General features: G+C 34.0%; 1 long non-coding RNA gene across 4 annotated transcripts in view; it reads right to left on the bottom strand.

The window, feature by feature from the left end:
- Positions 1 to 12,926, bottom strand: part of LOC149918062 (uncharacterized) — a 48,551-nt gene that overhangs the window by 27,871 nt on the left and 7,754 nt on the right. For all 4 annotated transcript variants that reach the window (XR_016466340.1, XR_016466342.1, XR_016466343.1 and 1 more), the window contains exon 2: positions 230 to 421. This is a non-coding gene — a long non-coding RNA (uncharacterized LOC149918062). The remainder of the gene's footprint in view (positions 1 to 229; positions 422 to 12,926) is intronic.

Genomic DNA, 12,926 nt, shown 5'->3' with positions numbered 1-12,926 from the left:
GATAAGTTCCATCTCCTTCCCTCAATAACCCCCCAATCCTCCACCCCCTCCCCCCAAAAAAAAAGAAGGGAAACTGTTTTACCACTTATTACATCTTGTGAATTTCATGCTTGTCCATATATGCTATACTATCTTTGTCTTATTTAAAAATAAAAAAAAATAAAAAATGCATGATTACTGCTGCTTATACTATCAAACAAGTAGCGTGGAGATACTTACTAGTACTTACATTTTATATTTATCTTTAATTTTTCTCTCCATTCAACATTTTGTTCAAAAAATATTACCTACCAAGCTGGTTACAATAATTCAGTACATTTTTATTTTAATTATTTCCTTCTCAAGCACACATTAAAAGTTTTGATAAGTTGTAAATGTTGTACATGAAGAAAAGTTCTGTTTCTTTGAAGAGCTGGTTTCTCTGCAGAGGCAAATTGAAAAACAAAGGATGAGAAGAAATCTCTTGGACAATGGCCATGCCACAGCACGGCTTTTATTGTCAAGTCATCCAGATCCATTGTAACAGTAACTATTTTCCCTCAAGTTCTGTGTTATGTCTTCTGGTATCATCTCCTGACTTTGTAAAATGAATGCTAATTTTTAAATTTTTCAAATTAAAATTGCTACCTCTTATTCCTTACATATAAGACCATTCATTTCCAGAACTCGAATCTGAACCACTGAGACTACATTGCATATTACTTATTTACCTGAAACAGTAGCTAAATGTCAGTTCATCAATCAACCCTTACAAAGGTCTGTGTGAGATGTAGAATGACATACTATTTTTCAGATTAGAAACATGAGGGAAAAATATTTTATGCAAGCATATTAAAACCAACCCTGTTTTCCAAGTTTCCTGATTTAGTAAATCTGCATATTGTGCAGAACAGTTACAGTTTCCAGATATCACTTATTATTTATACTTGGTGATCTACTGAAAGGTTTTGTAGGAATGTAGAAGAGAATATGGGTGCTTTGAATCAATTACAATTGGCCTGAGAAGTGCTCATACTAATAACTTGTGATGAAGTCCTGCTTCAATTAAGATTTTTTCTCATGTTCTTTCATATAGACTTTTACATTCACTGAGTATTCACATTATCTCTAGAATCATTTGCATATTTATCTAATATTTAAGGAGGTATATGATGGCCTCTAGTGGTGCGTATCAGCATAAAAATGCTGAACTTTGTTTCATTTCCTCAGTACTTTAAAGTTAATATAAAGGAAAAAACAAATGTACATTTGAATTGGATCTTCTAGATTAGAAAAACAGCAGAATATGACACACAGCAGAGAATGTGAATGTTTCATCACTTTTTGCTTACTGACAAACAAAAACTGTAAAAAATCATTCAGTCAATACTAATGTATTAAAAAAATTAAGAAACATTCCAAACCTTTACAATTACACTCTTTTTTTCTCCTTTGACTTTTGATTACAAAACATAGCTAAAATTTAGCCTGCTAATACTATCAGTCAATACACCACTGGGGATAGGACAGATACTGAACTGGATAAAATCCATTTACTTTCCACAGAGAAGGGCCTTACAGAGTAGATATTTTTTTCATCCTGAATTAATCCTTCGCATTTTAAAGAGCTTCATTACTGCCTTTGTGAATTACTTTAAGAGAAAGACAGTTCTTGGTACATTTATTACTAATAGTGAAAATACTAAAATAAAATGTTACCATATTAGCTAAGTTTCCCTTATTACTACTTAAGTCAGAGAACTCTAAGAGACACAGCTGACAGAAGGTATTGTCATTTTAGAAAATACAGATGAATAATCAAATAAACAATAATATCTTCATCAGTAAGTTGAATATTGAACAGCTATTTATCATAGAATTATAGAAACGCTTATTTTGATAGAAACTTGAAAAATATTCCCTCTTAAATTTATTAGACTTGAAAGTTTTAGTTCTACATGATCAATCCCATTTTTAAATTAAATTTCAACAATATAAGCAAAAAAATATAAATAGTAATGGTTTGAAATAGGCAGTAATTTCAGTCTGAAGATTTTTGTGTGTTTTTGTAATAAATATGAGAATTCGCAGATACAAGTTTCTTTTTATGCAACTATAGATATAAAATGTGTGTATATATGTATATATATATATTCCAAATTAAGCAGTTCACATTTTTTTTCTGGAAAGTTTCTATGTCTTACTTTTAAGAATCTGTTGACTAACAAACTCACAAACATTTATATTAAACAGAAGATAATTTAAAAGAAGTTGAAAAGCGGAGCTACTGATCTCAGTCAGCATCCTCTGTAGCTCTGCTTCAAGCTAAGTCACAAGATAGGTAATTGCCTTAGCTCATTCCCAAGAAAATTTTAAAGATAAAAGAATACGGTAAGGCTAATCAAGGAGCTTCTGAATATATCTTTCTCCCAAACTCCTGCAGCTGGATCTTCCCTTATTCAAGGCTATCTGCAAATTTAGTCCATGTCTTCTGTGGACATAAAGTTGCAGGCAGAAGGATGTTACAAGGACTAATTGTATTTCCTGCTCTGAAAGTCACCACACAAGTATTATAACCCAGATGGAAGACTAACATCACAATTCTTTCTCACAATGATTTCCACATTTTTGTGAGGGATGTTCAGGTGCAATACAGGGTTTTTTTATAGGGGTTGCAGTTTAACCCAGCAGACTTTTGAAATCTCAGGAGGGCTAATGTGGAGACATGTCTTGTAAACTTCACTGATTGTCAATAAGTAAAACATTTTCACATGAGAGCAGAGCAGAAAATAAGTAAGAAAATGACTAATCTCAGGACAGTTAACTGATTAGGCTTTTATTTATCTTCTTCTAAGAGCAAGGTCTGAAGCTGCAACATTCTCTTACACAATTCTGATAAGTATTCAAGTATGTACAGGTAGCATATGTACCTTATTTCTTGAACATTCTAATATTTCCCAAGATCTATGAGTTTTCAGCATCTTACTGACTGTTTATACACTGCTACAGAATCCTCCCCTGAGAACTGTATTCCACATCTCAGGATTAGCGAACCACATCCACGTTTTTCTTGAGCTAACTTGAGTCAATTAAGAGAAAACCAAGGAACAATCTTTTTTCAAGGGTATTTTCTCTTACATGCTCTTTCATCCTCTGCCTCCCTCCCTGCTCTACTCTCCTCTCTGTCCTTGGGACCTGGATGCAGAAAACAGTGAAATATTAACAAGAGAATGATTTCCTTGTAAGAGATCAAAAGAGCTACTAAGAAACTCATGAAGCAGAATGCAGTGAGCACCATCATCTGAAGACCAGCTGCTTCCTGTGCAACAGTGATGTTAATGTACAATGCTATATCTTAACTGCCATCTCAATTGGCTACTAAAATGCTGCACACACATTAAAATCACTACCCCACTGATGCACAAATCCTTACCAAAGATACAGTCCCTGAAAATTACTTTTCAGCTCATTGGAATGCTGCCATGTCAAATGAGCTGTCTTGGGTCCTCTAATTTTTGGGTAAAGAAATAAAATTATTTCTTTTAAATTTTAAAATGTACATAATTATGTTGAATGGCATCTTCAGCCAAGTCAACACAAAAGTATCATAAGTGTACTGTATGCAGGCCTCAGAAGTCAATAGCAGAGGTACTCTGGACGTTCTCTGGACTTCTCGAGAAATTTGTAACAACTTCCAGGGTAGTTACTATGCTATTTCTTTGGGCAGGGGATGAAGGGAAAATGTAGTAAGAGTTTGTTTCTGGAAACTTGCAGGTGCAAGAAAGTAAACAAAAATGTAAATGAAGCAATGAAAAGGAAAGATGAAACAACACAGAATTGAGTTCTTTGATCCACAGGGTTGGTTTATGGGTTAGGGTTAGACAAATTTTTGTCTTATCTTCTGAGTACATAGATTTAGGTGAGAACAAGGAAAGACAGAGAGGTAGATGTGAAAGACAAGCTGATGTAGCAAGCTTATGTTACCCTCCCTGAGTCATAGCAGGTCATTAAAAATCGTCAAAAGAATATGTGGAATTTAGCAAACACACGTTTCAATTGCATAAGTTTCAAAACATAGGCAGAGTCTCTATGTTTCATATATCCAGCCAGATGAACCGTTCTGATTTGAAGGGTAGAAACATGTATGATAGATGTGAGAATCTTACTCTGCTATACAGTCCACCCCTAGCAGCCATTCCTTCCTGATATGTTTGAAAGGTAGACCTTCCTGACACAGTTTGAAAGGTAGAACTAGTCATTACTATGTATGAAACCAAGTTTCTTCAATGTATTCAGAAGAGCTAATCCATAAACATAGCGTTTTAAGCATTTCTGGGCACCACAGATCTTACTTCATTTCTTTACCTGGAATCCTGATGTATATCTGCCTAGAGGCCAGAGTCAATTGCAGCTTTTGGCCTAGGTCAGACATTATTTATTAGTCTGCTCCAAAGACAGGGTCTCTTCAAGCTGCAGAGCAATAGCCCCAGGGATTCTGCTAGCAAGGCTGTCCTGGAGCCTGAGACCTGGAGGGAAACTTACAGCAAGCCCAATGGAACTGACAGTGCTGGCGGTTTTATTACTGGTTTTTACCTGGAAAGCTGACAAGGATATCGGTTTCAACTAAAAATCCAAAAGACAGAAAGTTCTTATTTGTCAGAGGATTCAGATGTGTGATTTCTCAGATTTAGCATTAAACCAAATCTTGTTGCCCCTCAAGTGTCCACATGTACAAGCTAGAAACTTCTTGTTAGACAGCTCCACTACAAATGTGATCCTTCTTTTTATTTATTTATTTAATACCCCCTTCCTTCCCCAACACTCCCAGTCTTCCTATAAACATAAAACTGTTCAGGCCTTAAAAGTAAAAATGTATTCCAAACTATTTAAATAGATAGAGTGATAGTTTATATCATCTGCTGCTAGAATTTGCAAATCTCTGTTGTTACAGTTAAGCAAAATTTGGAAAGTGTTTTATAATTAGCTCTTCAAACAGAAAAAGTGCTTCTCTGGATCAGAAATGTTCCTCCTTCTACCCGCCTTTTAGTCTGATACCTTTCATCATCCCTCAGAAATACAGTAACACATCAGACTACAGAGTGATATTCCAGCCTACACAAATGTAGGAGGAAGCTAACACTAAGACACTCACAGTGCTCAAATGAAATGAAAAGTTTTGCTTGGAAAAAATGATTTGGGATTTTGAACTTTACCTTTTGCAGACAGGTACTTGTTTTTATAACTTAGCGGTCATTTTCATTTTCTGTCCATAGTAAGTAAATACTTCTGAAATTAGGGAGCAGACTAATTATTTCCTTTTGAAAAGTCAATCCTGTTCTAAACAGTCTAACAGACTCTGAGCTGGATTTCCTTTTTCCAGGCACCAGAGCCTTCATTACTTCAGGAAAATACATTTGTTACCATGTATAACACAGCTGTCAAAGGAGAGACCAGATGAGCATCCTTTAAAAAGAAAAGTGAAATCAACCTTACCTAGAGACCAACTGAGGCTCTGCAGAAAAGAGCATCATGCTGAATAATGTCCCCCCAACACATACCACCAACTTCAGCCATTTTTCTTTCTTGTTTTAAATTATTTACTTTAAATAATCAGAGCCACTTCTTTATGCAATAGCAATAGCATGTGCTAGGAAGATACGGCACTGGTGACCTTGGATTTTCCAGCCCATTACTCCTGAGTGGTCTCCACAAGACTGCTACATTGCCACCTGCCACATAACACCTCCTCCAATGACATGAAGAAGTCAAACTATTCATATTTCTCCACGTCGTGCCCTGCTGTGTCACAAAACTTTTTCTGTGGATCTGTGAACAAAAAGTGACCGAGGGCTGTCAGTGTGCTAAGGATCCTTCCTCACTCCTACGCCCTCTTTTGTCACTTATCTGATAGACATTTCAGAAAAAGAGAAAGGAAGAAGAACAAAAATATTACAACTTTCATCCTGGTTAAAGGAGAATTTCAAATCAGCAGATGCTGCAAGCTTTACTAAGAAACTAAAACCCTAGTAAATACTATTATTTAAAATCATTTTTATGAAAGGAACTTAGATAACTGCAAGATGAAGACACATACACATTCTGAATGCTTATGTCCAGAAAAAAAAAGGTCAAAACAATGCCCTCATCACTTTTACGTGCAAGCCATATTTGAAGTAATCGGCATAGTTGTTTTCCTTTTTATTTCTACAAAAGCAGCTGACAGACTACCCAGAGACCCTAAAGAAAATTGCCTCAGGGGAAGACAAAAGCTGTCAACATCAAGATGCAAAGATCTCTTTGAGGAGGAAAACATTCTCAGCAAGCTAAGTTGATAAGACCACTGATGAGCTGTTCAAATATGAAACATAGACACTTGGAAAGAGACTACTGCAGTCACATCCATACAGGAAACAGAAGTTTTGGCAAAAAAATTTGGCATGACAAAAAATGCAAACTGAAAGCGAGCATAAGACCTATGATGGAATTTAGAAACTCTGGCAGGCCATGAAGAAAAAAGCTGATAGGAAAACAAACATGCCTAGCAAACTAAATATAAAAAACATGCTGGCTGGCAACACCAGCCAAGCGCTGGCCACTACCAGCAAGTAGTGATCTTATTTGAATCAAATGTAATGGGAGCATTTTATGTCACATAGAAAAAAGTTGTAGATGCAATGATATTATTGTATTTTATTGAACTAACGCAACAATAACAGCAGAAAAGGTTTAATAACTTACCCCCAGAGAATTAGTAGTAAATTTTCTGGTTCAAAAGCTTTTTTTAATTCCTACAGTGGATTATGACTACCAAGAAAGAGTTTTCCATAATCAATGTCATTTTCTTTTTGCCTAAGCATCTCCATTTTCTATTAGATAGTGGAAAATAAATGAAATCACTTGGGCCATTTTTCTCCTTTTGATTGTGTTTTGGAGACAAATCTGATATTTCATGAGAAGAGAATTATTTGAGATATTTAAATACTTCAGCAAAGTTTAAAGCAAAAAATAACTCTGTATGCCCTAAAGGTCATAATTTAAACTTGTCTCATTGTTTAGTGCTATTTTCGATAGAATCCTTGAGTGCCCTTGCAAATAATTATTTAAGGAGTCTTTGTCAACCGATGCACACATCTTTATTTTCATATCCTAGCAGAGACAGATAAACCTTGGCATCCCTCAGATCAGTGACCCAGAGGAGCCAATTGTCTAAGAAAGGAGGAAGCTGCAAATTTTTGGGGGGGAACCTAACTTTTGACTACAGTTACTTGGTCCATTGAAAGTTGAGGAATTGGAGTTCTCAAGATAGAAAAATATTATTTGTATTTATGTATCCATCATGTCAACCAAAAGAAAAATTCAGCCAAGTTTTTACCCCCATCTCAAATGCACTTTAAAAAAAAAAATAAAAATCAGGAAAGCCACAAGAAAAAACACATCCAAGTAGCGAATGAAAGTAACAAGATGTAAGAAAACAGTCTATAAAATTTGATTTCTTTTATCTGTTTTGTAAAGGAATTCAGGCAGAGCTAAGGTAATAAAGCCACTACTGACAATAAGGCATTCATAAAAGAGGGCAGGTAAAGCAATGACAATAACAAAATAACCAGAGTAAATCTTATTATCTTCATTAATTCTCCCTCAGTTTTGACTACAGTAGGGATATTAACTTGCTAATATATTCTACCCTATTCAAAGAGAAATGTATCCCCTGAGCAAATAAACTAAATTATTAATTTGTTTATATCAGGATTTATGAGGTAATAATTATTAATAAATTAAATGTATCCACAAACTTTCCAAATACAGTCTTTAGGAGTAAAATATGACTGCTTATAGCTGTATAACCATGTCCATTTATTTAGAGACTTAGATGAAGTCTGCTAAGATTCTTAAAACCCAGATTTTTTTTTATGCAATGCATCAGTAAAAAATATATGGCTTATTTTATTTTTCTATTACTATGATTTTATAGATATCTTGAAGATTTTTTTGTAGTAAAGCATGCTATACAGTTAGAATTGTCACTACCAGTTTATTATCCTAAGCAAACTGAACAATAATTCTACCACACATAAAAGAACACAGCCAGTAATGAATTACAGATTTCCTAAAAAAAAAATTTGCCAGACAGTTGTGACCAGGGCTCAAAAAACAATTTCTAAGATGAAATAATCAGTTGGCACATTAAAAGCTTTAACACATGTCATCTAAGAGTATAACATGAAAAAACTAACAAGCTATTAACTCTGGTTTCAAAACCACTTGATGCTGCAAAATGTAGGTGTTAATAAGCACAAACCAAAGATCTAAAAGCATGCCCCTTCATAGAAAGTTAGATGAAAAATGTTGCATACATTATTTGTTTATGTGTGTGCATGTAGGAAAGTAATTGAAATCTATAAGACTTCTGGGGTCTGGTAAAACTCTTGATGTATTTTTACCTAAGAAAAATTTTACCTAAGAAAATAGCATTACAAATAGACACAAAGCTTCAAAAAATATTTAGTTATGTGTGATTTCTTCATTTCATAAAGGACATTTAAAAAGCAGTAATTTTAAACTAGCAAAACAGAAGAGATGTAAAGATCTTCAAAACAGGGTTCTCAGGTTTTCACACTGATTTCTTTAAACCTTCCTCCATTATTAGCCACAGCTCTGATTCATGACCATTACAGTGACTTTCAAAACAAAGTGTATTATTGCTACTCATTCACATGAGTGACAGAATCACAGAATGGTTCATGTTAAAGAAAATCTCTCTATTCATCTGCTCCTAGAGCAGGGAGGCATGTTGTCTAGGCCCAAATCCAGGTGGCTTCTGAAGATTTCCAAAGACAGGTTTCCACAACATCTGAGTAACCTGTGCTAGCATTCCTTTACACGTATAATGAAAAGGAGTCCTCATCTTCAGAAGGATCCTCTTCTGTTTTATACTGTGCCTACTGCATTTTTTCTGAAAAGCATGAAGCTTGAAAAAAATAATCAATGAATTAGTTTTCCTCAAGAAATCATTCGGCAGATTAAAGTTACCTGTAAATTAGAAGCCCTACAATACTACCATAAAAGACAAAAGAGACAGTACAAAATGAGATCTATTTTGTTATTACTTAAAGCTTTCAATTCACATGGCAATGCTGATGAGCTGACTGAGATTCTCTACATTTTCTGGTGTGACAGATATGCATAGCCATCTAGAACATGGCTTGTCTTTCATGTTGCTTTCACCGCTGCTGAAACACATCAACTACCAACACTCTGCTCACATTCACTATTTTGCCTCCAGAAATCTTCAGCAAGCCTTGATGAATGTCCATAGATACATTTTTTTCCACGTGAGTGAAGTCAATGACACACTACTTCATGTGCTTTTCCATGTCAGATGCCATTTTGTCAGACTGCCCCTATGCTGCCACCTGTCACATGGCAACAAAATTGAGCAGAATATTCATGGGAAGATTCACCCTCAAATATAAACACAAGAGAAAAAAATCAGAAAACAAGAACAAAAAACTAGGCTTAATATTCATCCTCTTTTTCTACAACACAGTAACATGTATAGTTTACTCCTCAAAACTGTTTACTGAAGAATTTGTCTATCTTTTCCAAAAGCATGAAAAGTGGAGATCAAAAGTAGTCTACGAAAGCATCAACAGTAATCAAGTCTTTTCTCTATCTGCGAACTACTGATAGGAATGTAGTCAAAAATTCAAATGACTTAAGCTAGAATGCTCATGTTAAAGAATAAATGCAGCTATAGAAAGGTAAAATCTCACCCAAGATCTATCTGTAGCAGACGATTAGAAAAGGTTTATCAAACTCTATATTTGAAATAGTAGGAAAATTCATGAGAGAGTTCTCCTAGATGCAAGGTTTTATTTCTATTTCAGATTCCACTAAAAAATGAGAAACTAGAATCAAGATATATTTCAACTTCAATAACTATAAAAAGACTTAAATCTGTCACTCTGAAGCCATACAAAATAACTACAAAGGTCACAAGAGATGTAAGAATTATGACTTTGAGGGAAAATAAACATTCAGTGGACCCTGACTGACAAAAGGAGGTTTAACTGAACAATGATATAAATACAAACAAGAAAATTATACATTCCCCAACTCATTTAAAATTTATAGGAACAATAATTTTTTTCATTAGTTCCAAAATGTCTGAATTTTAACGTCTTTAAAACAGAAGGATAGAAAGCTGAAAGAACATTTTGCTGCTGTCTCTAACCTACTAAGATTTCTGATATCAATAGGGAAATACTAAAGGTAAAGACTTTTTTTTAGAATATTTGTCAGCAAGTTAGACCTAGGGGAACAAGCAGGTAATGGAAATAACTATTAAAGTGTCTAAGACTTTGATTTAAATTCCAAGCTAAGTTATATACAGTGCAATTCAAAAGCATACATATTAATGATAATATTCTTCAAAAGAAAATCCAGCTCTGAGTTATGACTTCATTATTTGCATTAAGGGAAACAAACCACTGTAAATATCCCCAAAATATTCCTGATTCTATGACAACTAAATGAAGTCCTTAACAGAACTTCTGTATGTTTAAATCTCACATAGCTATATTACACAAACCAGATGTGTACATTCAGTTTCTGTCATAGATTTTGCTATTTTACGGGTAAGGGTTCAGCTTGCATGCCATGAACTTCATCACAGTAAGTGGAATAAAAATTGCTGTCTCTTTTGAAAACTTGGTAATGTGACCTTGTGTAGAATTAAGATTTATTAAGATTTCTCATTGTTTTGAGGAATATTAGCCTCTATTCTCTATAAAGCAATACGGAAAGTAAACACAGGTTCAGAACATAGTTCAAAATATAAAACAAGTTTGGTCATGAAGAACTGCTTATGACCAAACTATCTGCAGTTGACTGATTTCTTGAAGAAATTCTCCATTATGTCTCAACAAATATGACAGGCTGAGGGATTCTGCAGTTGGTATGTGATCTCCAGAATTCTTTCAAATGAAGACGATGTCATACAAAATTTTAAAAGCAGCAACTAACCAAAAGAAAATAACACACTAAAAACAAATGACTTGCAATCAGAAGAACAGATATCTAAGACAACCATTTTAGGTAGTTGGCACAGATGGGCTAATTAAAACAAACAAACAACAACAAAAAAAACCCATAAGACTACATCTACGTCTACTTAAAAAGAAAAAAAACAAAAAAACAAAAAAAAAAAGAAACAAGAAGGGGGGAAAAAAAAAAGGAGAAAAAAGCATGACAATTTGGACAATTCTGTTAGTAAGTGCTTCCAGAACCATGATTGTAGGTGATACAAACAACTAGAAAGATAATTTGTTATTCTGTGATGCAATTCTGATTCCATTTACAGAGATATAGATCCTCTTGAAGTCACTGCAAGTCATGCCTGCAAGACAGATGGAAAATTAACTCCTTATATCACAGACTAATCTCATCACTGATAGTTATTTAAAAAACATAGAATCAGGGAAACTGTTACCAAGCAAGAGTCTCAGAGTACAAGTTGGCAGCTGAAACTACCACAAAATAAATATTTAGAAGTTTGTGAAAGCTTCTCCAGAAGCTAAATGAATGAATGGTAAATTACACGGTGGAAGCAGCTATTGCAGAATTGCAGTAAACATGAATGATAGCACATATGTAATAGTAAAATACACATAAAGCTTCTTTTAACAAGTGGAAGGAAAGAAAATAATAAAATCCATCACTGGGAACTAATTTAGAAGTTATTTTATCAAAACTTCATTGGAAATTAGGTTACAATTTCAAAGAAGAATTTTGCTTCTGTAAGGAAAAATAAAGTAAGAAATGAAGAGCGTGTCAATACATTCACTAGAGATTATGTACTACACTCTCTCTCAAAAAAAAAATTACAATCAATTGCACATTTGCACATTCTGCATTCTGAACAGTATGAAAACCTGCCTGAGAATTATAAATTCTCTTAATGTTGCTATTTTGCATTAATATAGTGTGTTGGCCTTAAACTACTGTAGTGGACAAATTAGCTGAGCTGGCTTGCTTTCCGTAATGCTGATCCCAAGAGAAAAATGCTGCTTGTTAAGAGTAAAATCTCTTAATGTTTCCCTGAATTAGAAGGTGTAGGAAGTTTACTTAAAGCATTAACAATATTCTTTTTATAGAAATATAATCTTTATGCAAGCTAATGACTCTTACTGTGCAGTAACATAATAAAAATAATAAAATAAAATAAAATACTACCAAGGTATTATCCACTTAGAAACAAAAAATAATCTTCCTTACACTAATTTTAATACGCAAGAATTCTGAACCAAAATTCTCATGTGGCCTTATGAACTCTATAAATTCCACTGTTTTCCTGACATTTTCTTGGTACCTGGAAACTGGTATTGAAGGGCATGCTTACTAAGTAGGTTCAAGAAGAAATAAGTACTACTGTTGACTTTGTCATGCATGGCACCTTGTAAGAGAAGCAGAAGTAATGGTTAAGAACAGCAACTTCAGAAGGAAGTGAGCAAGAACCCCCACACACTATACTCAGAACCTGGCATTTATCTTTTTAAGAACTTAATTACATCTGCAATGATTCGATGAATATATTTTGAAAATAAACTTTGTTCAGTTTCACAAACTCCCATCAGTAAGAAATTCCAAGCACACTGTGGGGAAAAAAAAAAAAAAAAAAGAGAGATTTAGAAAAGAGCAAAAAAACTAAAATGAAATTAGAACATGATGTGGAACAGGAATGCAAGCAGTTTGCAGATGTATTTAACCTGACTGGCAGAAAAGTCTCAGAAACAAGTTAGTGATGAAAAAAAAAAAAAAAACAGGAAAATGAGAAATATAATTTAAGTATATTGAGCATCTATTAGAGATTGAATTAAGTAAAACCCATCATGCAGCAGGATCCAGCATTTCTCAAAACTACTAATTTTATTTGGATCATTTATTTT

Source organism: Phasianus colchicus, chromosome 4, assembly GCF_987193195.1.
Source record: "Phasianus colchicus chromosome 4, bPhaCol1.hap1.1, whole genome shotgun sequence".
NCBI classification, from domain to species: Eukaryota; Metazoa; Chordata; class Aves; order Galliformes; family Phasianidae; genus Phasianus; species Phasianus colchicus.
This window is presented reverse-complemented; position numbering and strand designations above follow the sequence as displayed.